General features: G+C 42.3%; 1 protein-coding gene across 1 annotated transcript in view; it reads right to left on the bottom strand.

Annotated features, from left to right (window-relative positions):
- TEAD1 (TEA domain transcription factor 1) overlaps window positions 1–26,844 on the bottom strand; it is a 153,871-nt gene that overhangs the window by 44,341 nt on the left and 82,686 nt on the right.

Below are 26,844 nucleotides of genomic sequence, written 5' to 3'. Positions count from 1 at the left end.
GCAGTGCTGAAGATCCTGTGGGAGCAGGGCTGATCAACACGGTGGTTTGTTATTCAGAGCTCAGTTGCTCTTTGAAATGTGAAATACTTCCAAGTCTCTAAAATGGCTATTTGACTCTTCTTCAGTCACACATTATGCTACCTAATGCAAATGAACATTTTCTATCCAAATAATTTCCTTCCTAAGTATTGCTGACATGGAAGATAACACAAGTTTTATGTGGTGTCCTGTTTATTTTCACTGCATATTATGTTACGTCTCCATGAGTTGTAATAACTTAAATATACTTGTTCAACAAGTCCTAAGCTACAGAGCTATTTGCATTCAGCACGGGGGAAAAGCAGCTCGTGCGTAGAAAATGAGAAGACTGATTTAGCAGAGAGCTGAAAATGGGGAGGTTAAGAAAATAACTTGTCACCCACCAAGCTATTTTGAAGTGGATGAGTACATACCTGGGGAATGCAGAAAATTATTATATCAGCCAGGCCTTCAAACCCTTACAGTTTTAATGTGGGGGAGAGATGGGGAAGTTTTGAAGTAGCCTGCATATGTTTGAAGGGCATTTTGTTGACTGAAAGACTGAAGACATTTAGTCAAACTAGACTTTTTTCTTCTGTCTCCCCCTCTGAGCCTTATTTTACACCGTTTGTATCAAATGTCTCATGGTTCCTGTCTCTTCCATGTTTGCTAAATGGGTACCAGAACATGAAATATCAGCATGCTTCAGAGCAAGAGCTGCATTTTTGTTTTGGTCTGGACTGTGTGCCTCATTTCCCACAACATGCCACTGGTTTGTAACTCCTCAGCAGGTCTCTTCAGGACAAACTTCAAGAGGTAAATTTTGCGTGAGCAAACAGTTACACAAACCAGCCACATTTCTGCACACAAATGAGGGATTTCCGTATGCAAACAGAGGAGCAGGTAGTTACCTAATTTCATGCAAAGGCCTTGTCTTCAGGCTGAACAGTTCTGCAGCCTGTAGTGCCCACAAGATACTTACCATTTGCAGTGAACAAGTGCCTTTGTGTTCATGGGGTGAAACCACGGAATGCTGCACCTCTGTATCTCCCTATTCTTGTGTTCTTTCTCATTACCCAAACAGAAGCCTGCAAGAGCTTCTGCAGGCCTGCAAGGCTGTCTGTGGCTTGGTGAGATGCAGAAATCACCACATTCCTGCAATCATTAGGGTGACAGGTGGTATGGACATTTTTGTATTTCTAAATGCACATTTTTATTTAATTGGGGAATGCCAGCCCTCCAGAAAGTACCTGCTTTGCATATGTTTAAGTGTAAGCACACATTAATAGCCAGAATGGGTTTTTTTGATGCAAAAAGATGGTCAGATTGTTCTGATCAGCAGCTGGTGACTGTGCAAGGCCAGTGATGCTATAAGGTGATGTAAAGGATGTGATGCCATCTCTTGTCCCTCTGTCTGTGCTGCAGATGTTTCAAACACCTGGGCACAGCACAGGTCACTTCAGCCACCCCTTGCCCATTAAGGCAGCCCTATGCAGCCCTCGCCCACAGCTGAGGTCTCACAGTTCTCCTCCCAGACAAGACAGCTAAAAAGCTATTCTTAAAGGAAAGCTCAGGTTCCCAGGCAGCCACTTGACAGGAAAAGCATCTTTATTAAAAACACCAAGCACTGAAAGTCTAGACTGTATTATTTGAGTGCTGTCTCTGATTGAGCCCCAGTCCATCCATGAAACGCTTTGGCTTCACTCAAGGGGGGTTTCTGTAGCCATTATCTAGCTGGGCAGGGCTATGACTAACAAGACTGCAGTTTTGGCGAGTGATCGCTTCCCTGAAGCTGAAGGCTATCCATAGCCTAACTCCAGAAGAGTCAACAGGGTGGAATAATTTGCCTTAACTTGCAGGGATGAGGAAGTCCACAGGGAACCATAAAAAGTGGTCGAGGCAAAAGCCTAACATATAGTTTCCTTACCACCATGTTTTCAACACAGCAAGGACACATGCATCAGGTTTAGCCAAAGCAGGAGATACTGAAGCCTCACTAAATACCTTCTCCCTGGCCACAATGATCTGAAAAGACATAAATTCTTTCCTGGGTTACCAAAAGCCATAAACACAAACAGAAGCACTGCCTGACATAAACAAGATAGATGCCCCCAACTAAAAGTTTACAGCCTAAATGTTATCTACCAAACACTGGTGCTCTTCTTTACCAGCTCTGACAGATAGGGACAGAAATGATCTTATCTCCAGATCAACTAAAGCCCAAAGAGGATTTTAAAGAAAGGAAAGCTTAATAATCCTAAAAACACCCTTTCCTGTTCTTGGGAACGAGAAGAGTCTGAAACAAAAGGAGGCTCGAGGAACTTCTTTAATTGGCCATTAGAAACCTTAGGGTGAAAAATGCTCATTAGTAAATAGATCTGTTTTCTCTCGAAGAGCTCAGCTGTGGAAATACTTTCCATACACGCCCTCCCTCTGTCTTCTTGTCATATATATCTGGGAAATTGCCTGGCAGAAGAGAAGGGGTCAGATTTATGAACTGTAAATTTTCAGCTCTTTCTTCTTGTCATTCGCTATGACAGCATCCTACTTTGAATGTCTTGGTTCAGGTATCAAAGAGCAGCATGGAGAAGTGCCTGGTTAGATAAAACATCTTCACAGCACAGGAATCTTTTCCAAGGATCTTGCAAAAATCAGGATATTTTACATAGGCTGCTTCTTGGAGTCTGCTTTTTTCCCTGTTAATTCAGACTTTATCTGTCATGTCCTGTGCTGTCAGTGCAACTGCAAACTATCACTCTCCCTGGACTGATGCTGAGGAAGAGGCATTCTGTGCAATGGAACATCTTTTTTAATCATGGCATGGAGTAAAGATGGAGAAAACAGCTAGAAAACAGTGCAGATGCCAAAAACCTGTGAGGCTTTACAGAGAGACAAAGCTCTACTGTGGCCCCTCCAAGGGAACAGCTCCCTCCACCTTCCCAAACCACTGCCCCATCCCTGAGTGCCACCACGCTCAACAGGGAGTGTGTGGTGATCCTGGACACCTCTCAGGCAGCAGACAGCCGACACTTCTGCTCCTCTTGTTCAAAATAAGTAGAAGCAGCTGCAAAGTGGGGAGGCTCCCACCACCCCTCCCCGGGGGAGGCAGTTGTTGCTCTAACAGAGGGCCCTTGTGCAGGGAGCCTCCCCCACCAACGCTGTTTCCAAGAACAGCCTAAAGCAGCCAAGCACTGGCCCCCATAAAGGTCTCCATGAGGCTCCCTGGTCCACCCTTGGTGCTAAGGGTGTGTTTGTCCCCACTTTCCCAACACCAGCAATGCCCTCAAAGGTGAAAACCCACCCCTGACTGAGGAAGGCATAACTGGCAACCCCTTCATGGGCCAGAAACGGGACCACCACCACCTCTGCCTCAGGGGAGCCAACAGAGCACCACAGGCAGCTCTACCAGGACCTGCACGAGCTGTGGACATTCTCCTGGCCACACCATGTCCCTTTTCCCATGTCCTGGCCACGGGCATCACTGCTCAAACCCAGGCAACAGGACAGGGAGCTGGTGCATCATGTCCCTGAGCAGCCGCGAGGCCAGTGGGCGTCTTTATTTAGAACATTAATGACACAAATTAAACCTCTGCCCTCCCAGCTCCCAGTAATAGGCACTACCCGAATGGGATAAAAATAGGCAAGTGTGGGAAATAAAGCTGGCTAGCAACTTGAAAAAGAACAGCTGATTTTAAAAAGTTTTCATACTCAGCCAAATAATTCAAGTAATGATTGAGTAGAAAAGCCTATTTTATCAGACAATCAAATACTATGAATTTCTTCAAATTCTGCAATACTGTGGCTTCTTCAAATTCTAAAAGACAGGTATTTCCCATCCTGACTGCAAAGTCGGGGAAGAGAGCTGCACAATTTCATCTCCAAAATCATTCTCACAGCCATGTTTACCCATAGCAAAGCTGTTTTCAGCCAGTTGTGGTGAACTCCAATTCTGCTTGGCCTGGTCATTGCACAGTGCTGCCCATGTGCCTGGGGGCCAAATCTGGAGACCTAGTGGGAATTTTGCTCGATGAGGAAGCAGGCTGTGAGCACTCTCCTGGGACAGTCCCCATGAGCAGCACCCAGCTCTTTGTCTGGCTACTGCGCCCAGGCTGGATCCAGATCCCACCCCAGGCATGGACACTGTCAGCAGGGATGTGCTGGTTTGAACCCTTTCCTCATCAGTAGGTGGGCACAGGGTCCTTGGGCAGCAGAGCTTGTGGCCTGTGGAGGAAAAGCTGCTCTGTCATGGTGCTCAGGCCCAGCACTTTTCTGTTCCGTTTTGCCGGCAGAATATCCGGCTTTGGGAGATCCCGCCTCAAATTCGGCACCGCCGCTTTCTGAAGACGCCTTATAGCTAAATTGGCTAACAAAAAGCCTCTTGTCGATAAAAGAGCTCTGCGAGTCAACAACTGGCTAAGCAGTTTAAACCTCTAAGTAAGGCATATTCTATTTAAACGTTATAGGCAAATCTAATTTAAGCTTTTAAAAATATTATGGGCAGGTGTTTAAGTCGCGGGCACACTGGGCTGTGCTGGGCTGGGAGGGGGCTGGGCGCCGCTTCCCAGGCGGGCAGCATTTTGTTCAGCCAAGCTTTCTGCAGAAGGGCCACGTGACAGAGGCCAAATAAACAGCATCTGGGGATTTTCAATTACAGACCTTCACCCAGCATGCCTGCACTGTAATCTCTACCAGATGAGGCTCAGGCCTCACTATTTTCAATAATTCACACACTGTGTACACATAACATGACAATAAGGGCATTCATGCAACCGCCTGATTCGCACATCAAAGCTCCCAAATGGCCAGCTGTAAGCATGCTTACTGCTGAATAATTCATTCTTTTCACAGGCTTGAAAAAACGCTCAGCGGGAGTTGGCAAGCTTGTGTTCTTTCCTGTGTGGTATGCTAAACTCAAATTTTGAAAGAGGTACAGCCCCACTAAAAAGAGTCAGAGATACAACTATTTAAATGTGCATTTGCGAGCTCTCGGATGGCTGCTCACAGAAAAAAAAAAAAAAAAAAAAAAAAAAAAAAAAAAAAAAAAAAAAAAAAGAAAAAAAGAGGAGAAAAAAGCAGCTCTACATTTCCAAGTGGATAGCAGAGATAAGAGGAAATAACCAACATATCCTCTGAGGCAGGTGGTTAACAGAAATAAAATGATAAAGCTGTTTTCTGGCTGGTAAAATACTTTTTACACATATTATTCCTGGCTAAAATTTTTGGATATACCAGGCGCATAACAGTCAACAAGTTCAGCAGACTTGAAATTTCCTCATACTTAGCATAAATTTTCTACTAGATGGCAAAGAGGGTTTTTGTTAAGACTAACACATATGAAAAAGGCAAACACAGAAACACCAGAGCTAATTCTGTAACTCCTATTTACTGTTCTCAGCGATACGGGTTGAATACTAATTTCTACATGATATTTTAACAACTCCAAACTTGCAGCAATGTCTCTGAACATTTAACTTGCAACAAGTGAATGTTCCAGATTTTGTAATACTTTCACTTAATGCAACAGAACCATCATTTCTTTAGGAGAAAAAAAAAAAAGGGGAGGGGGGGAGAAAAAAGAAGGGTCTGCTTCATAATATCAAGTTTTCTTGACTGTCAATCAGTGCCTAAACCAGCAGGATCAACTAGTCATGACCTCTTCTTATAGCAAACACATGCTGCTTACCAGCTGTGGGCTGTGTTTTTTACATCCTTTTCTCTATCATTCAGAATGGCTTCCTCCTAATCACAATAATCCCAAAAGTGCTAAAACATATCAATCGTCCTCTAAGCCCTGCCTACAAAAGGCCAGCCGTCCGGCCTTTATGGGCTTGTCCAACAGCAGCTGATACTTCATTCAACTACAAATCCAATTTAGCAGTTACAAGAGGTTTAGCATCACTGGAAAAATATTGGTGTTGATCCTGCACTCTTAAGTCAGCAAATATTCCTTTGCCATATTGTTTAGCTTTTTCTGCCATATTTACACTTCTGCTGGATTTCCCTGAGTGACTTCAACAACAGCATTTAACCTCTGAACTGGTAATATTTACAGTTGATCAAACAGTGATTTTTAAAATATGTTTACCACAATTACAGAAACATAAGCCTATTTGAATTCCAACTGTTATAATTCAAAAAAAATCCCCAACCAACAACCCTAAAAACAAACACAGTCATTTCACTCAAAACCATAGAGCACTTTGTGTACCAGTCATGCAGGATGTTATTTATTATAGCCCTTCGGGCAAGTTCATGGCAATTCTTTCACTTATGTATTTTTAATTGCCAAGTGAGCCAATGCAAACACTCCCTTGATTCCCCCTACACCTTTTCTATTTTATTTTTTCCCCCTGTTTTCCTGGTTTTCTTTTTTTTTTTCCCTTTTTCTTTTCCCCCTCTTTAAGCAGCAGTATATGTTGGAGGGCTGGGGCCCAGGACACAGGCAGGTCTCACAGTCCCCAGGGAACGGGATTGGATCAAAAACATTAACTGTGTGTCTTCAACCTGCTGCAGTTTGTTGGTGCTCTGAAACCTTTGGGAGCCAAGGGTCTGGCTCAGAATTTAGGTCAGGACCATGCAGAGAAGTGGCCATGCAAGGACAGGACCAGGAGGGGACAAAGACCTGAGAGTTCCTAAAACGGGTTTTAAGGGCTGCCCCAGTGGTGTGTGTGTATGCACTCACACACAAAACTACAGTGAGTCACTTAAATATTATTATACACAACTTAACTGCTTTCAAGGCATACCCTAACTGGGCTGTCCAAGAGGAGAGGGGAAAGAAAAGATCCCAGAAACAAAATAACCGAAATAATCCCTTCAGATGCTAATGAGCGAACAATTACAATGACTCATCGAAGTTATATCATAATGATACTTCCAAAGAAAAGAACTTTTTGTGTATTGTATTAAAACCAACAACAATAAAATGATCCCAGATTGAATCAAGACCACAGTTTAATTTACACAGCAAAAGGGAAATGACCTAATAGTAGCACAGAAAGATATTCTCCTCATGTCAAGTCTTAATCTTTGGGTTTTATCCCAGCTTCAGTTTTAGAGAAAACAATGAAAAAGACCCATAGACACATCTGGTTCAAAAGTGTTCATTGACATTAATGCAATGCATTGGATTCTGTTTGGCAGGTCCTCATACTGGGAAATATTCCACATAAGCAATGTTTATTAATTTTCCTCTTCTGATTTTTTAAAAACACAGGCAGAATATATTTCAAAAAGAGAGGAGTAATCCAGAGAGCTCTCTGAATATTCATTAATTAATATTTTGTCAGTGTCAGTTGTCTCAACAAAAGAAGGTTTTACAATTTACTCTAAGTCCCTTTTAATTAAAATTTAAATGCTACAAAAATACATGGCTTTTTTTTTTTTTGCTCCTACTACTTACAACAAACTGTATTTTACTGCAACCAAAAATGCATTTCAAAACAAACAGCAATTTTTATGCTTCAGAATATACAAAGAAATCCCCACAGGAGAAAAAAAAAACCCCCAAACTTGACCTTTGCCATATCTCTGGATCAGCTACCTATGTTTAGTGGATTATACAAAAACCTGGATGTCCTTAATCTGACATTGTGGGTTTTTTCCCCTGCTCTGATAGGAACTGTCAGTAACCTCTCTGCAAAGACCCTGTGCAAATTCCACATGCAGTTCCCGGGTTGGTTTCTGAGGTAGTTGCAGTTTCTCAGTGACAGGAGCAGTTCAGAAAGGAGCAGACTCTTGCCCAATGCTGCTGATAGAAACTCTGATTTGGACAGGAATCCTTCAAATACACAGACAATGGACTGGCTGACCTGTCATGCATGATGGATGAGTTAAGGGGATTAAAACCACTATTTGCATTAGAATAGATAAAAATTAGCAAAATAGAATTTCTCAGTAGGTGGTTTCAGTTCTGTTTGTTCTCTTAGGCAAAATGAAGTTCATTTTTAAAGGAATTATGATTGTTTAAGTAATGCTTATTTGCAGAGAAGAAATTCTGGGTGCTGGTTTGCTTCCTATTGTTTATTCTTTAAGAGATACACTTTAACTATCACAAAAGTATCCTTTTCTCCCCGTGTTTATTACTAGAGCATTACACAACTACAGTGTTCTAACCACTTTAAACTGTATGTATACCTTAATGCTTACATGTTCCTAAGCTGCATATATCCCCCAAAAAAGTGGTTTGAGTTCAGGGAGAAATGATCAAAAAGACCAAAAAATTGCATTAAATTGTGTGTTGATGCTTCGGTGAGGTTCTGAGTACAAGCCTGTGACTCAGGAACTGTAAAAGGCAGATGCTTGAATCACTGCAGGTTTCTTTTGATCAGATTCATATTGCACACAGTGCTGCTACTTAAAAGACTCTGAGATGGCTGCACAAAGTGACCTAATGAAAGGCTGGCCTCACAGAATATCATTATACTGTTTATACAACATAGCTTTGAGAGAAATCTGTATGGACAAATTGGTGCACACAGGCAGGAAAACAGATGCAGAAACTGCAGAAACATCCATCTCCCCCTCACTCCTGCTGACAGCAACCAAGACCTGTCTGTTTGTCAGACCAGGGCTGTGCAAACCATGGAGCTCCTGCTCTTTGCAAGGCTCACACATCCAAAGTGCAGGCAGCCAGGAGCCTCCAGAAAATCCAGCAGCTTTTAAAACACACGTCTGTGTGCTGCCAAATATGTTACTAAACTCTGCCTGTTTTCCCAGTGAACTGCAGTCAGACCAGCGGTATGTTCCACCATGCCCTACAGCAGCACCAACAGAGAGCAAAGCTGAGGCAGTAAGAAGGCACATTTCTTCCAGAGATGACATTACCAACAGCAAAAGCTGTGACGTGATTTCTCAACTCAGCATTTACTGTAAGGAGATTTTAAGAGAGCAGGTCACTTCTCTCACTCAGTGATGGGGGTTCTGGCAACCTCAGGTTGTCTAAAACAGGGCAATGCCAGATCCTGCAGCCATATAGCTCTGTGCATCCACAGGCAAGGGAACACCTGGTGAGCTGCCTTCATTTTCAGCTCTACAGACCCTGCACCGGGATTTCATGCAACTCTTTGCAAAAACTCTTTGTTTAGCTTACAACTTACTTGGTGTCTGTGTCCCAAGCAGTTAAGATGCTTTATTTTCACAGCAGGTGCAAAAATGTATTTAAATTTTCACTATGTCCAGGGTATTTGGCCTTGGTTTGTGTTAGATGACAGCTTCTGACACCAGATGGGCCAAGTAGAGAAACATTTGACCAGCATATGAAAGAGCTTGGGATACATCCAACAGCAACCTTGGTTTCCAAGTTATTTCACAAGCACAAAGTAGCATTTTGTGGAGATTTTATAGCTAACAGTGTCATTCTAGCTACAGTACAATAAATACTATGCACCAATTACAAACCCACAAGAGAGACGTACAACATACTTGAGTTACAGGGTAAGTCATTCCTTGCAAACTCAGTCTCAAAACACATTTAAATTTGAGATTCCCTTAACTCTTCTTTTTTCAGCGTAAAGAAAGACCTCTCCATACTTCCTTCCCATTAGATCAGCTGCCCATTCCTGCCTCCCTGCAGAACCCAGCTGGTCACTGATGTTCGAGCTGAAGTGGAGGAGAACAATATTGCTGCACTTCTGAAGGATTCCCAAGACACCAGTCCAAGGAGAGAAAAAGAAACCTTAATGTCATCATAAACTCAGGTATCAGAAAACCACAAACTGTTTAAGAACAGAAGACACCACTGCTTATTTTGAAGTTCAGCTAAGAGGTACAGCAATGAAAAGCTGAGTAATCAAATAATACTGCACCATAATGCATTTTGTTTAAATTTGGAAGTGTTCCTCATAACCTACTCATTTGTCAGAGAAAAAAATGCCTGCTTGGCTCTCCCTGCCCCTCTGCCCCAGGCTCCAGCATCCCACTGTACATCCCAAGCAGGGTAAATACCATGCTGCTGATTTCATTATAATTGAAAACCACCATTCATGCCTTTCAAAATCTGCAGGGTTATCTTGGAGAATCATAAGAAAATTTTGCTTTGTGTAGCCACCAAATGCATTAGAACCCTAATATTTGTAATCTTTGTCACATATTTTTTTAGTTAAAGTGGTTGTTTTGGTTGATGGGAGGGCTCTTTAAAGGAAAACAATTTAAGGGGTAGGACATGCCAGAGAACTGAAAGAAAATCACCGTTATTTATAATCTTTTCACCACTTACTTGTTTCTATAGTAAATCACTACTTTCTTTTGCTTCCCAGCTCATGGCTTTACTTTACATAACATTTATTCAAAAAGTGTACATTTGGAAAGCTTTTCTTTGTTTGTTTTGGATAAATGAGTAATGAAGTGCAAACACTGTGTCACGCGTAATTTTTAATCCCACTTTCTTTAGGCCTGATGAAGCAGGAGAGAAACTTCACAGGTTGTTTTGTGCCTGAGTACCACTGAGATGGGACTGGAAGAGGAGACTGGGCTTCCAGCTGCAGCTCTGTCGAGTCCCTGTGCTCCCCTCACAGTTTTGCCTGCTATAGATGTTAGTTCTCTACATATCGCAGTGAAAAAGATTTGTGAAAGATGCCTCTCCTCCACCCACATCCATGGTTATCCTATGGAGCAGCCCCAGACACCAGTGGCTTCTATTCCTGACAACAACAGTGGACATTTCACAAGGAGCAGAAGGACTTTGCTTCTCAGTTCCGTCACAGAATCACAGATTCATTAAGGCTGGAAACGATCTCTGAGACCACTGAGTCCATTAACCCAGCACCGCTGTGTTCACCACTAAACCACATCTCCAAGTGCCACATCCACAATTCCAGGAGCTGAGGGCTGAGGGCTGGCATTAGAACCAGGATGGGGGCACATGTCCCAGCACAGCCCCCACAGCTGGCATCACCAGACCCACGGGCAGGAGCTGCGAGCAGGGCAGCTTCATGCAGCAGAGGAGCAAAGTTTAAATAAACACACATCTGGAACTGCAGTCAACATTTATTAATGTGGCTTACAGAGTTCTGTCCCTACCAAGCTCCCAGTTTGCTCATGAGACTTTATCATCTGTTTAGTCTAACCTGCTGATATGGTAATCAGTAATCTCTGGTGCATAAAATGATTTCATTTTTCTCTTAATCGCTGGCATTTTATGCATTCTTCTCTCCTGTCTTTCAATGTGCTATCTCTCCTACTATCTCACTCCCTCCTTCTCCTCCCCCTGCCCTTCTTCAACAGTAAGGACAAGTAACACCAATCCTTCCCCTTTCCTGGTTGTTTCCAGGATAACCCTCCATTCTATATGGGTTCATCTTGAAAAGAGCACTTCCCTTCTGCCTGGTCCTTAGTGTGCAGACTCTATCCTGTGCAGGCTGTCACACGCCACAGGAAGGCTGGTTTAGGCGTGCTACTCTCTAGTGGGCAAAGTTCTGACCAAGATTCCTGCATCTGACTTCTACCTTGGCCAGTGGCTGGCTGGATGCATTTTGACACAGAGATAAGAGTTTCAAGTGAGGAAGAGGTCCTGAGTTTTGTCAGTGAGCAGCTGAGACCAACAAATGAAAAAAGGTTTTAAAGTGTTAAATACTCTGTATTTGGATTCAACATTTTAACACTGGTATGAATCCAGGTTCATGCCTTGGGAAAAGGGTATTTCAGAGAATGGCAATGTGCTCAGCACCCCTCTTCCTAAGTTTCTGCCTCTGCAAGCACAGAAACAGCAATCTGTGCTTTGCTAAAACACAGGCAGTGTACAGACTACTACACTGTACCTAAACTTCTGCCAGCTTCACAGGGCACCAAATTTCTTAGTTTTACGAACTTTGAAGCACTGCGCTGTATTTTAAACTGTATATGTTTTGATTGTAAAGGCATTTTCCCTGAGGCAGCTGGCAAATCCATCCTGAACCTGGCTATCACACCACTATCAACATTTTAGCACACACGAGGTTTTTGCTACTAAAAGACAAAGAAATAGTCGTTGGGTCAGCCAAAGGAACTCCATCCGACATCAGGCTGAGCTATAATGTGCACAAAGAGAATAAATTAGTGCTGCAGAGACTTTTCAAGAGTGCTTGCAAGAGTGACACCCCTTTCATCTTTGTGAGATGCATATGAATACATCAGGACTCACTACTCCAGACACTAAATTGAGGCATAGACTGATTTTCCATAAGGACTGGTGGACATGGTAGTGTTAGGTTAACAGTTGGACTCGATGACCTTAGGGATCTTTTCCAACCTAAATGATTCTGTGAGTCTATGACATAAGAAGAAGAAGTAAAAATATACTTACCTCAGAGGCTCACAAATGTTTATATGAAGCTGTTAAAAAGCTGAGATTTAAAACAACACATCCATTTAAAAGAAAGTGAAAGGTTGTTTCTGGTATGGCTGATGCAGTTACATGTTTTCTGTTGGGGGAAATTTACAGCCACATTATTGCTGTCAAGGAGGGTAGTGAGCCACAAGGATTTCCAGATGCCATGTGTGAAGTTTCTCATTTCCCCTAGTATACCAAAGTACATTATCACCCAAACTCAAACAAGCTTTAAAAAGTGTCTGTCATTAAAACATGTGTGGCCCCCTTTCCTGGACTTAAGAGATTTGGGGTTTTTTCTTCTCCTTTCCTTTCTTTTTAAGCCAGATGGGAGAGGGCACTGCAGCACTCCCAGGGGCCCAGTTGCCGATCATACTGATGTTGACAGCAATACTTTGGGCTGCAGCCAAAGTGAGAGGTACATGCTGCACCCTGTCAGTGGGAAACCTGGCTCTGCCAAACAGTAACATTTCACTTGCTGAAACTCAGGCAAAGGAGGGGAAGAAGTGCTGCCATGACGTTTCTCAGAGCAGTTATGAACGTGAAAACAGATTTAAGAGGAACACAGAAGTGTACTGGGTTTGCATGGCCAGGTTTTGGCAGCTTGGGGACTACAGGGGTGGCTGCTGTGAGGAGCTGCCAGAAGCTTCCTCATGTCCAGCAGTGCCAATGCCAGCAGGCTCCGAGACAGACACACCTCTGGCCAAGGCTGGGCCAAGCAGAAATGGCAGCAACGCCTCTGTGATAACAGATTTAAGAAGAAAAAAAGAAGTTATTGCACTGATGTAACTGCAGTCAGACAAGAGCAGGGTGAGAACACGTGAGAGGAACAGCCCTGCAGACACCTAGGTCAGTGCAGAAGAAGGGACTGGAGGTTCTCCAGGCACCAGAGTTGAGATCCCCCCGCAGCCCCTGGTTCAGCCCATGGTGAGGCAGCCATGACCCTGCAGCCCACATTGGATCAGTTTGGGGAGAACTGTTGGCTGTGAGATGCACTCACAGTGGAGAAGTTCCTGGAGAGCTGTCTCCTGTGGGAAGCACCCCGGGCTGGAGCAGGGAAGGACTCCTCTCCCTGAGCAGTGGCTGAAACAGTGTGTGGTGAACTGACCATAACCCCCTTCCCTGTCTCCCTGTGCCACTGGGGGAGGAGGTAGAGCTGAGAAGGAGGGAAGGGTGTGAAGAAGGTGTTTTTAAGGTCTTATTTTTGCTTCTCAGTGTTCTGTTCTGATTTCATTAGCAACAAATTCAATTAATATCTTTAATTAGAGCCTGTTTTGCCCATGACAGTAATTGGTGAGTGATCCCTCCCAGGCCTTATGTCAACTCATGAACCCTTCGTTATATTTTCTCTCCCCTGCCCAGCTGCAGAGGTGAGTGGTAGACTTTGGTGGGTGCCTGGAATCCAGCCAGGGTCAACCCACGACAAGAAGCTAAAACCCACTACAAGAAGCTTAAACATAAAAACATGTTCAAGTTTCTCCTGTACCTATACACCAAACTTGCCATACCAGCAGGCAGCTGAGGGACCTGTCCCATTGTATGGACACCAGTGGGCAGCTGGGACAGCTGCCTGCACAGGAGACCACCCTCACACCTACAGAGAAGGGAATCCTGTGCCAAAAGGACTTTCAAAGGCTTCTGCAAGCCTGAAGCAGAACAACCTCTCTCAGGGCTGTCTGGGACTGCTGCACGCTCAGGCGTGAGGCTTTCAAGGGGCAATAGGTGGAAACAAATGCCTTGCAATCAATCACCTTTCCAACTCTTACTAGCAGAATGGAAGGACAATGAAAGCTAGAAAATCTTATCAGTGAAGTTTTTTGCTTCCGACTGGAATTGTTTTAAAAAGAGGAACCACAGAATTTATGCAAAGGTCCAGCACGATGGTACTGAAAAGAGAACAGAGGTGGAAATATCAGAAGGCTGATGCCATGTAATCCCCACCGATTTTTTCCTCAGAGTAGGTGTTTTGTTAAATGATGTTAACTTGAATCTTTTGCTGAAAATCAAAACTAAATGGGAGATGTTGAGTCCAAAGCAGAGCTGACCCTTCTGTCTCACATCTGGGAACATACCAGCAACAAGATCCTCAGTGGGAGCAAGAAAGGTTTTGCTCAAAACCCAGAATGAAACAAAGTTAAGGAAAGTGGGCATGCTGGAATCCCTCACTCCAGCTGGAGAACTTCCCCTCTCCTGCAGAGCCATAGGCACAAAGTGGCACCTGTTTCTGATGCCGCCTCAGCAGAGTGAAGGCTGAGGAGAGCCCCATGCCAGTGCCAACCAAACTGATGGGAAGCCTGTTTTATGACACAAGCTTTTTACTTCTAGAAACATCTTCCATATCTTCAGCCCTTTCCTATGGTCCTCCCAAAGAGAGTATATACAACATAAGTCTCAGCTATCAAAAGGACACTCTTAGAAACACTAAAGCAAATCCCTGAAGCCACCTTAATCACATCAGACGCTGGGCTTGAAGTTATAACATAGCATTTTCTGAAAGAAATATAGATCTGAGTAACAAAAAGGGTCCCTCAGAAACTCTCACACTCCACATTAATACTTCAGAAAAACTGAATTTCTGCTACAGCAACTGCCGCAACTAGCTGAAGGCTCCAGTGCAGGGTGTGCATGTTTGATGAAACAGAAACAGCCAACGCAATTATTTCCAGAAACTTAGAACAAGTCAATATGGACAAATCCCTTTTCAAACCTACACAGGGCGGATCATTGCCTTGCTGATCTGCCTGAGACTTCATGGCACTCACTCATAGATAAAGAAACTCATCCAGAGTGTCTTCTGCACCTGTCAGTGCTTGATACTCCAATCTTGTTAAAAAAACAAGTTCATAGATTGAAAACAAAAGTGTCACTACAGTGCTTTTAAAACAATCACCCTGGCTTCTCCTTCATCTTTTCATTTCCACTAGATTAATGAAAGACTTCAATTAAAATGTAAGCCAATTTATAAAAGATTTTAAAATTCAGTAACTCAGATCTTTCCATCCCAGCATTTATTTCCTATTGTAACATCTGCCATTCCAGCAGGCTTTTGTTTGCATCTTTTCCCATTCTTACCTGGACAAAAGGCTCTTTTTTATTCTCCAGACTGAAAAAAAAAAGTGAAGATGACAGACATTTCTGTGTGCGTAAGTAAGGTCATTCAACAGTGAACATGAGCTAAATATGCTCAGCAGCTATAAAAATTAGATCACAAACTTTTATGCCTGAATTATTGTTGATTCTCCGAGCACTGGAAATCCTTCGACTTGTGCATCTGAGAAAATGAATCTCCACAGAAATCAGATCTCAGTCAGTTTTCTTTCTCTATATTCCCAAGCAAGACCCCCAAAAGAAGACCTCTGGGTCAACTACTTGTTGGGTGTCTCTCCCATCTGCCCTCCTTCCTGTTTTCAAGACGTTTGTAAAGATGTTTCCTAAAGAACATCACCTCTCCAGTCCACATTAAGTAAGGGATTTGCAGAAGTGACTGGGAAGAACAGGCAGGCAGACACCTGTGGACCACTTTGGAGCTGTGGCCAAAAGAAAAATTCAAGTGAGAGAGTCTTGTTTCACTGTTGCATTCAAATTTGAATCTAAAGCCCAGTTGCTTATGGCATTTGAACATGAATGCAAAGAGTGGGCTCAGAAAATTAATCTGAGCCATCTAGATCCTCTGCCCCTGTGGTAAGCAGGAAAGATCATAGGAAAAGAACAACAGGGACCAAAGTGCATCAAGGAGTTTTCCTCTTCTAAGCTTGTAGTTTCACGGCTGTGCTTGAACAGAGGAGATAACAGAAACCTGCAATAAATCTCTTTATGCTGGAGACATTAGTGGGCAAAAATAACAAATTCAATCCCAGTTCCTACATCTGTTCTTTTATACAGCTGATGGTTCATACTCAATACATACATCTTACTAAACTTGAGTTTAAAAAAGTTTGGGATTAAGTAGAAATTATTAACATTTTACAATGTCAAAATGTTTACGGCTGAAAAGATCTGAGTTGGTAAAATTGCTGACTCTATGAGGTTAAATAAATGTTTACCTGGTTTTAGAATTAGTAAATTGTATTAAGTTATATTAACTATTATAATTTATTCTAATTTAAGAAGCTTTAAACCAGTGCAAATTATATAAATTAGTCAAACTTAATCCCTGTGCTTAAGCCTCCTTAAAGTCAATTGCATTCCTTAGTATTTGAAAGGTTTCATTGAAGTCATTGTCAGTGACACCTTTAAGGTGTATGTAAAATGAAAACCTTGATTTCAAATGTAGGTTAATTTTATTTGCTTTCATAAAATAAAATACACTTTAAAAAAATTCTGTTTCCTTTCATATAAATGTCTTGTTTTTTTCCTAAAGTGTGGAAAATAAAACCAGCTAGCATTCAATACCAGGCTCAGTAGAAATCCTTGGCCTGAAAGTTCAGCATTGCTTTCTATGACATAAAATCCAATACCTCCAATAACAGATCACATAAAATTTGACCCAACCTGTTGGCAGGGTTCTTTACCCAGAAATAACATCCCTTTGCATAAAATCGGTGTTTTGAGGGATTGTAATGTTTATGTGACCTGTGGGAAATACACCACCTCTTGTCTGCCCGAGAAGATTACATTGAACCAAAGGATGGCATATGCTCACATCCAGCAAGGCAGACACACCCACTGAGCCATGCAGGAATGGTCTCATCTATAAACACCCAACGTTTTTTTCAGGAACAAAGAAACTACAGCACTTCATCTAGGAACAGCCTCACCCGAATGTGGCTCAGTCTGTAACAACAGAGAAATGGACCCATTTCACAAGAAAAGGATGCATTCCCAGAAGACTTTCTTTGGTTCAAGATTTTCCCATTTTTCCTATGTTAACCCACTCAACCTGCAACACAAATGCAGGTATCAGTTCCAAAAAAAACCCATACCAGCATGCTGAAGGCATCTGGGAGAGCAGTAAATTACTAGTAGATTGGAAAGATTGATTTGTGAAGAAGTTACAAGGCAGTGGAGACATTGCAATCAGCATGTACATGGTGTAAAGGCCGAGTTTCCCAGCAATCCCTGAATGCCCTCAATTCCCACTAGAAGACTGAAATCAGTGGGAGCTCAGGACATTCAACAATTCATAAAAATTAAAGCAGGGAAACGACTGGTTTTATTGTTTGTTCTTGGCAGTACCCACCAAGAGTGCGACGCTGAAGGAATGCATGATCGATGTTGTGACAACTCTGCAGTTTGGAAAGATTTAAGCAAAAGGGATAGGGCAGTGAAAAGGGGTGTAGCAAGTAAATGAAGTGATCAAAGCTGATGGTGGCTGGCATTCTTTATTAATACAGCAATCTCTGCATTTCGAGTAGAGACTATTCCCAGAGCAGCTCAGCCTACCTGTTACTGACATCCTCATTTCCTACAAATCCCCACAGAAGCGCCTCTCCCTTGCTTCGGAGGGCTGTACTCCAGAGGGCTGTGGCTGTGGGATGTGTGGAGGTTTGTGGGCCAGCTCTGGCACGACACTGCACTCCTGTACCCACTGCAGGTGGAATGAAAGGGGCTGATAAATGGGGTGGGAGAGCAGCACAGGGCGCCAGGGGCTGCCTTGTGGGCACAGGCGTAAGTGCTGCAGTCTGCAGGGGCAGGGAAGACATGTGAGTTGCATAAAGACAGAAGAATAACCGATTTTTAAAAAATTTTTTGTGGGAATATACACAGAGGAATGATCTTAACAAAACAAAGTTTGAATTTTAAGCAAGAAAATACCTTCCAGATTTAAAACAAGCTGCAATGAATGTCCCGTGTTAAGGCACTAAAAACAAAATTGGCAATGCACTAGAAAATATACTGAGAGGAGGAACTTTTGACCTATTCCTTTTTCCCCCTCCCCACTAGATGTATATTTGATATTTTCTTTCTGTATGACCTAAAAACCTATACCTATAAACAGAGCCCCAGGTGACAGGTACACCATGAACTGTGAGATAGGCCTGCAAGACAAATATCCCTGAACCAGCCCAAACTGAACCCCCCTACAACACCAGTACTGTTCTTTGCTTCTGCTCCTGTGGTTTAGTTTTGGGTAGTCCTGTGATGAGCAGACTCCATGATCCTTACGGGTCCCTTTCAACTCAAAGCATTCCCTGATTCTGTGTCTCTTCTCAGTTACATTCCTCTAAACCTGAGCCACACCCAGCAGACCCTCCTTGCTTATCTTTATGGTTTTCTTACACAAAACAGAGAGTAAGAAAAGTAGGTGGTAAATCACTGAATGATTACTCTTCAAGAGGAGCTGTGGCAGGTTAGTATTGTTTTGATGTCACTTTTCTTGTTTATCTCACTTTTTCTAACAAATTTCAGTTTTAATTTAAGCACAGGCTTTGCATTTCTTGGACACCTGGAATACGTAAAAATAATTCCACAAGTTATCTTCTTTTCTGAGAGGGAAAAATAAATTAAGAACTTTCTGTAAATGCAAGGGCCTGCTCTACCTCTAACTTCCTTCTAACACTTAACACCAGGCTTAAAATTCTACGACATAAACACAGAGAAGCTGAAACACCACGAGCAGCCCTTCCATCTAGTTTGCTTTACACATTAAACCACGATTCAAACAGAGTCCATTAAGGCATCTAAATGTGACTTACCACATGTGTTAATTGGGTGGGGAGAAAAAAAAAGAAAACACAACCCTCGAATGTGGACATTTATGTATTCCCATTATTCAGACCCTCCTGATGCCACAATCTCCCACTTCTATAGTTTATAAATGTTTGATTTAAAATATAGCCATTTTATCATTTGTACCACATTTACCTCATCTTACCACTGTTCTGACTGGATGAGAAGCTAATGTAGCCTACACTGTCTGGTCAATTATTGCATGGACACCAGGGACCAATTAATGCCATCCATAAAAGCCTGAATCATTCTGTCAATTAACTAGAACTAACTATGTCATCAGATATATTACTGGTGAGCAAGTCTATTTGGTTGCAATATGTCTTGAAGGAGAGCAGTATCAAATGAATCACAATTGACTTGGACAACTGCTAGCATAATTTCAGAAGATGAAAAGACAAATGTGGTAGTTATTAGTGGTCCCCTGAGGAATTACGGCCAAGCAATTGTAATGTGCTAAGACTGTACTAGCAGGTGCCCACAGCACAAATCAGGCAGAGGGTTAAATCAATATTTTCAATTTCTTAGGATCAATTCAGTGTTTGAACAAGATGGAAACTTGTTAGCAATTGGCAGAATGTGTAAATGAAAAGTCAAACTTCTTATTATTTGTTAAAAAGGAATCAGTGCTCTGCATCATGCCCTTGGCACAAGGTAATGCTTTCATGATCCAGTTGCTTGGGCATTCACTAAAAATGTAGCAGTTCTTAAATTTTAATAGAGTGCAAAAGGCTACTTTAATACATGCTGAACATTCAGGATCTTTAAAAATGATTGAAGTGTCAATAGGAAAGTTTTTGAGCTGTGACAACAGCATAGTTATTAACGATTAGTGCAAGAAGCAGAAGAAACCTTGATTGCTTTAGAAAAGTCTCACCAGGAATGCAGCCTGACATCCTTGGTACAACTTCACATTTATTCTGCTTCATGCAGGAGAACATTTGGATCATCAAGTGATCCTTTACCAATTAAACAAAAAAGAAAAAGCCACCTTACACAAATTGATTTCATTTGTCACTGCTGAGCTTAAAGATGCCTGTAGCAGGACCTAAAGCATTGGCATCATATTCTTTACTTTTAACACAAAGGTGTAAAAATGAACTGTTACATCTTTGTACTGTTTTACAAAAAGATGCCTCCAGCTGCCCTGACAATAAGGGTTTGGAAAATAAACCTTATTTTGAGGTTTTGAGGGAGGCATGCCCTCCAAATGACACCTTAGACAGGGCACAGTCAAATCTCTGGGATTTGGAAGCAGAAAACTGGCCAGTAATGCTATTGTACCTGGGGGAAAAACACGTGATCTCAGGGAAAGCCATTTCCATGGTGCTCTCCCAATGCTTTAAGTCCCTTATTTCAAACAGATCAAAAACATGAACCATTTTTCATGCTACAAAACTACAGCAATATTTATTAGGAAAACAAAAACAAAGCCCTGATGGTTAATTAAAAAGAGGAAACTCAACAAAACAGTTTTGAAATATGCCTGAAGAAGGCATCTATGCTTCAAACATGAATACAGTTCTCTGTATGTTGGGCTGGTATAGGAATTATTTGAATTGTCTTCAGGGTTTGGACCTCAGCTCATGGGTACAGACGAGTGAAGAGGTAGGTGAAGCTCCTCTTTCAAAATTGTTGGCACAGAGACATTCTTTTCAATATTCTTTGCTCTTTAGTTGTGAAGATAACAATATTTACATTGGAAAAATGGTTCATCTGACTGAAGCATTTTCATCCAAAGCACCTCAAAGCACTCTAAACACAGAGCAGGGAAATGATCCTTTGCCCAGCATATGGTCAGCCTGTGAGTTCACTGTGACAGAAAGTTATAACCAGCAACTCTCTAGCTGCTGTTTTTAAATAACAGTAGTGGCCTTCACTGATACAAGCCAAAATAAAGAGCACTTGAACTTCAACAAACTGCAAACCCTCTCAAATCTTTACATTAGATGCTGCAGATGAAGTGGGAGATATTTCTCATTTTTTAGCCTTTTCACAGGAATAAAATGGTGCCAAGTCACATAAAATAATGAAAAAAATCAAATCAAATCAAAATGGATTTCCCTATTTCAGGGTTGGCCCAGATAATCTATTGTCAGTGTCTAACTCACTGCAGCTTTGTCTGATTTGTGCAATAGATTTATCAAAGAGACCTTTCTCTTGAAATGCATTTAGCACAACATGGGGGTTATGCTCCACACCACAGGACAGCAGGTCCAGAGCAGGCACATACACCATCAGTGTCAGACGATGAAACAGAGGGAACACAAACATTGCAGCGCTTCCTACTGAATTGGCCCACATTAATTACAAAAAAAAAAAAAAAAACAAAACCAAAAAAAAACAAAACAAAAAGAAACCTCATTAGAGTAATGATACAGTTATTCTCTGAAAAATAACACAGGAAAGATAAACCCTTTCATCCAAAACACACAGCCAATAGATTTTTTTTTCCTTGCCCAACCCCTCTACCTGTGCACCGTGCATCAGTAAGAACACGTTTTTGGCTCCTTGTACACACCCTCAGGTGAAACCATTCCCAGGCTTTATGGAGAACGTGTACTTCCCTGGGCTGGCCTGGGGAGCTGGAAGAACCTGTGCCTTTAAGAAGCACAGCGAACCAGCGCAACCGTTCGAAACCAAGGTTCAGCAAATAGGAGACAATGAAATATGGAGTAACTTGAAACCAGCCCACGAGCTGCCCAAGAGAAATCTCCAGCTTGTCTGGCTCTCAGACACACCCTTGCAGCACTTCTGGAAAGCTGGGCCCCGTTTGCAAGACAAGGAGCTAATTGATTCCATCGTCTTCTGTGTGTGCAAGTATAAACTGAAGTGCATAAAGGACAGAGGGACACGCAGCTCAGCTGACCGCGCTCAAAGGCTCTGCTGTCTGACAGCGCGCCGGCCGCCGAACAAGCGCCGCGATTGTTCCTGCCAGACGCCACGGGACCCAGGATGCATAATTGCAGTGCCTGCATGTCCAACTGTAGGGTATATTGGCAGCAGGATAGCAAACTGGCTTTGAGTATTGTTAACATTTTTCTCTGCCGTCCACGGAGCTGCTGAGACGCTGCAGGAGCGAGGCTGGTCCATCCTCTGCCACCAGCTCGCACACCTGCCGGAACGTCTCCTCTCCCTACACACCGAAACAGATTTTCCTCTTTACAAAGTGGCTTTCTTTCCCCCCATCTAGAAATTATCTTCATTAACTTCCTCTGTAACAGCCCCTGAGTTGTGCTTTCCACAGAACCGGAGTAAACAAAGTCAATCTTTTCAGCCTGAAACTGATACACCACTCGGTGCCTCCATTTGTTCTCTTTTACAGCGTGATTTATCTCACAGCCTTTCTGGTTCTGGCCCAGTAAAACTCCCCAGGCTGGAGGGGAACTGCCACTGGATCTGTATGAAAGTTCCTGGCGAGCCGCGTGCCAGGGGAACACAAGGAGAACACCTCTGCTGTGCTCAGCCCGAGGTGATGGATGCAGGGGCTCTCTCTTTTCATCTCTTCTGAACCGCGTGCTTAAAAGCAAAATGGCATGACATGCACTTCAAGCAGAGCAAGAAACGTGCTATCTTTGTGTCCATGTGGCAATCTTTCTGCTAAGCAAAGACATCAATCAATTCCACTAATGATAAAAGGGAGAAATTTTATGTCAGAGCCCATTCTGTAAACACGGAATTCAAACACTGCTCTTGGATCTCAAACATAACAAAACTCACTGTTAATTAAGAATAAACTATATAAAGCTACGTACTAAATAAGCCTAAAAACACAAGGCTCATGATATCTTTGAAATGTTATTTTTTTTCCTCCAGGAATAATAATATGAAAACATATTTAGAGTATATATTTATTTTGTGTTTGAGAAACCATACTGAAAATTCTGAAAATCTAAGGAAAAAACATACAACAGGAAAATAATTCCAAGCCACTTTACACACAGTCATCGAGCTTCTCATACAAATTCTTCTGGTTTAAATATGGAGCAATACCACCAAACACAGTAGCAAAGTCATATTGATGTAAAACCGCAGTCTGTTTGTATTTATTTATCGGTATTTATTTGATCTCATGGTATTATCAGATTTCACAGACTTTGGACACATAATTTATAATCCCCATGAATACAGTTTAGTAGGGAACCAGCAGTTCACTAGCAGATAAACAGGAGCTATGGTTTTGGTCAAGCTAGAATTTGATTTTCAGGTCTTGGCTGGATAAACTGAACAAATCATAAAGACGATAACAAACCAGTAGCCCGTGAATGTGACACCAAAGAAGCAATTTCTGGCCAGGAGTCATCACGGACTTCAGAGGATTTTACCTCTGGCTCTCCCTTATTCCTGCCCCAGAAACGAGTGACTTTTCCTGCAGTTGCCAGCAGTGTCATGATCCAATTCAGTAAAATTCTTGCACACAGTTAAATTCAGAATAAAGGCAGGGTTTGAGGATCATTTCTCATGCAGAAATACTTACATGTCGCACCTGATTTCACACTGGTTTGAGTTCACTGAATTCAAAGGATTTAGTGACACTTTGGTCACAAAATAGTGAATCTGTGTTTTTCCTTCCCTTGCCTCCCTGCTTAACCCCCATGCCCTACAGTACCAAAGGGCTCCCCTCAAAACAATAACCAGCAAACAGGTCTCCACATTCACACCCAGAAGAGCATCTGCAAAGAAAATAAAGGCAAGATTCTCAAGCTTGCTGCTATACATAATCTATTATTTCTCATATTTACTATTATTATTACTATTGTTTTCATTGTGTTACCAATATTTCTGCCATGTAAAAAAATGCACTCCAAGATTTAAATATTTTCTTTCTAAAATTACTTGCTTTGAAAAGCAGAATCCCAATGCTGTACACTCTTCTCTGACTAGAATTTCTCTCCCATAGTGCTGTAAAGCAGAGACTGGCATTTTACCATGATCTCTTGATGTTTTGTGTCTAATTTCCTGCGTGCTCACTTGTCAGAGGAAATAACTTTCAAGGATGGGACTACGCGATTTGCTTGGATGTGGTGCTGCTGTTAGCTAAAATGAAGCACCTCAGTAGTCCTGACCATCACTCAGAAAAGACACCAGAACCGGGAAAACCACTGCAGCTACATAACAATAAAAAAACTAAACACAACCATCTTGTGATCAATTTTATGTCTAACATTTCATTAGAGTAGCCATAAAAATGTATCCAGTTATTTACAATTGAAATCTAGCATGCAAGGTCAAAGTGGAACCCACTGCATCCAAAATGCTGTAGCTTTGAAACCAGATGAGAAGTTATTCATGCTCCCACATAACTGATTCTGAACCCTGTATACTTTGGTTCATGCAGATACACTGAACAAAGGCACTCGGTGTATAAATGTTGGTTAATTCTTATGTTATTCACAAGGCAGTGCCAGATTTAAACAAATGAGTTGCAAATGATTTTGATGAAGACGTTGAATTGCTGCTGTGTTTATGATGTACTGCAAGACAGTTGTGATTGACAGTGAGTGATTTAGGCTTAGCTAATAAATATTGTATTCTTATGTTTGATAGGAGTACATCAATGAAACCTATTCTAATTCTGTCTGAGGCAATGAAATCATCTGCCTGGGTTGCTTATGGAAATATGAGTCCAACTATTTTGGACTCATGCAGATTTTATGCTTATACAGAAGAGGTAACTTCCACAATCCATATTTATGGGTGCAACACCATTCACTGAACAACATGGCTTTTCAAATTTAATTATAAACCCCAAACATACTTAGCTAATCGGATCAATTGCAAGTCACAGCAAAGCACATTCTAATTTTCAAGACAGATGAAATTTTGCCACCTCTCAGCTGCTGTGAGAGCCAATGTCAGGTGAAAAGTAAGAGAAAACTGACAGGCATGTTTTCCAAGAACCATTACAACAAATTTTATGACTGTGTTTGCAGACATGTTCCCTGCAGATCTTTAAGTTGCTAAGGCTGCTTTTATTTTGCTGAGCCTCTGCTGAGCAGCAACCACCATTTCAAGGAGGCAACAATGCCTTTTTTGACAGGTCCCATTATCCTTTCTTGCCCCACAAATGCAACAGGCCAGTCCTCAAAAGCCTCTTTATGAATTTATGGGGATGAAACTGAATTTCTACGTAGAGAAACTTAGGTTCAATCCCAAAATAGCCCCTGAAAGGCCCTGCTCCAGCCACAATTGCTGCACTTACTCTAACAGACCTGCAGCAGAGACTGAACTCAAGTCTTCCCTCAGGGACTCGCTCCAGCACTGCGACTTTGCCCCTGTTCTCCTCATGGTGCTGAGCTGAGGCTGTGCTGTCAGCCCGGCTCTGTGGGGTCTCTGCTGGGTAACCAGCCCCTCACAACGGGAAGGCAGCTCACATGTTGTGACTCTGGATCATGAAACCCTTCTGGCTTCCCTTATTTTTTCTGTAATACGAACCTGTTGTGTTTTCTGCAGTGAGGAGTTCTTTTGGATGAGCACCATCTCTTCCCTGTGATGTGCAGTGATCAGTATAATGAAAAATAGAGCTTAGAGTACTGCAAGACAATCCTATTTTCAGTGCTTCAGCTACCTAAGGAGCCACCAGAACGTGTGATATACAGCACCTCTCTTCAGATGCCTGAGGTAATTCTGCTTTGGTTGCACACACTATCATTCATATGAGTGGTCTTGAGGGTATTCCAAGCAAAAAAGGCAAAACTGAGACCAAAACAACTGGTTTGGAAAGGCTCAGATCAATACTGCAGTCAGTCTACTGTAAACAGAAGGCATAAATTAGTATATACAATAATCACCAGTTTGTTCTGTGGTTGTGTTTCCTTTTACTGTAAACATAATCACAAAAGCTCCTGATGACACAGCAGCTGCAAAATGAACTCCTCGAATCACAGCACATTCTCAGGTTGACCCAAAGGCACTCTCATAAGGAATTAAGTATCAAAGTATAATTACATAGCTATAACATTATTTATTATTTGCAACATTTGCAGTTACTTTGAAGTGTCAGTCCCATGGTACTGGCTGTTTAAAAACACAGTTTCTCAAAGAGTTCGCTTAGCACAGAAAATCAGAGACTACAGGTAGATGTAATGGGCTGGTGAAAGGCACAGCAGAGAGGTAAGAGCAACCCAACAGCTGTGCTGCATAAAGTAACCAGTATTTCCCTCTTTTCATATAAATTTTGGCACACATAGGGGCAAGCAAATCAAAGCAATTCAAACACTGCCAGAGCCCTATTGACATCTATACAGTATGCTGCTTCTCTGTGAAAAAGCTGAATTTCCTATAAAACACTCCACAGCCTCCAAGGACAGGGAACGTGCCCCGTCACCACCCTCCCTCATCTCTAACAAATAGAGGATGTATGGGCTGGGAGAAAAGAACTGAGAAAGGAGAGGATCCTGAAGGAAGACAAACAGGTGGATGATCAGGAACAGAACAGCAAGGAGACCCCTGTTGTACAAGAGCACTGAAGAGCAAAACGGTCCCAGACACGTGAGATGAGGTGCCAGGCCTGACCAAAGCCCAGTGAGGGCAGCATCTCACCCATTACCAAAGGAGGGTAAATGCAGGGACAGCTGAAGAAAGTGCCCCCGAATTCAAATAAGTTGCAGCCCAACAGTGTCCTGAGTCAGAAGCAGCGCCTCTGGACATAACAGGGAATTTTTGCTTTCTGACCCTATGTAAACATACAGCTTCCAATGTACCTTTCAAAGGGATTCACAGCTGCACTAGAGCTTGTCTCCAGAGCTGGTGGCTTTTGTTTGTTTTGAGCCTCACACCTAAACCTTACACTTGCTGCAGAAGAAGCAGTGAGCAGCTGCTCCTCATTCACCTTCTCTGTGCAACTCAGTTCT

The sequence above is a fragment of the Corvus brachyrhynchos genome, unplaced genomic scaffold (assembly GCF_000691975.1).
Source record: "Corvus brachyrhynchos isolate BGI_N302 unplaced genomic scaffold, ASM69197v1 scaffold281, whole genome shotgun sequence".
NCBI classification, from domain to species: Eukaryota; Metazoa; Chordata; class Aves; order Passeriformes; family Corvidae; genus Corvus; species Corvus brachyrhynchos.
The sequence above is the reverse complement of the archived record's forward strand: the minus strand, read 5'-3'. Positions and strand labels throughout refer to the sequence as shown.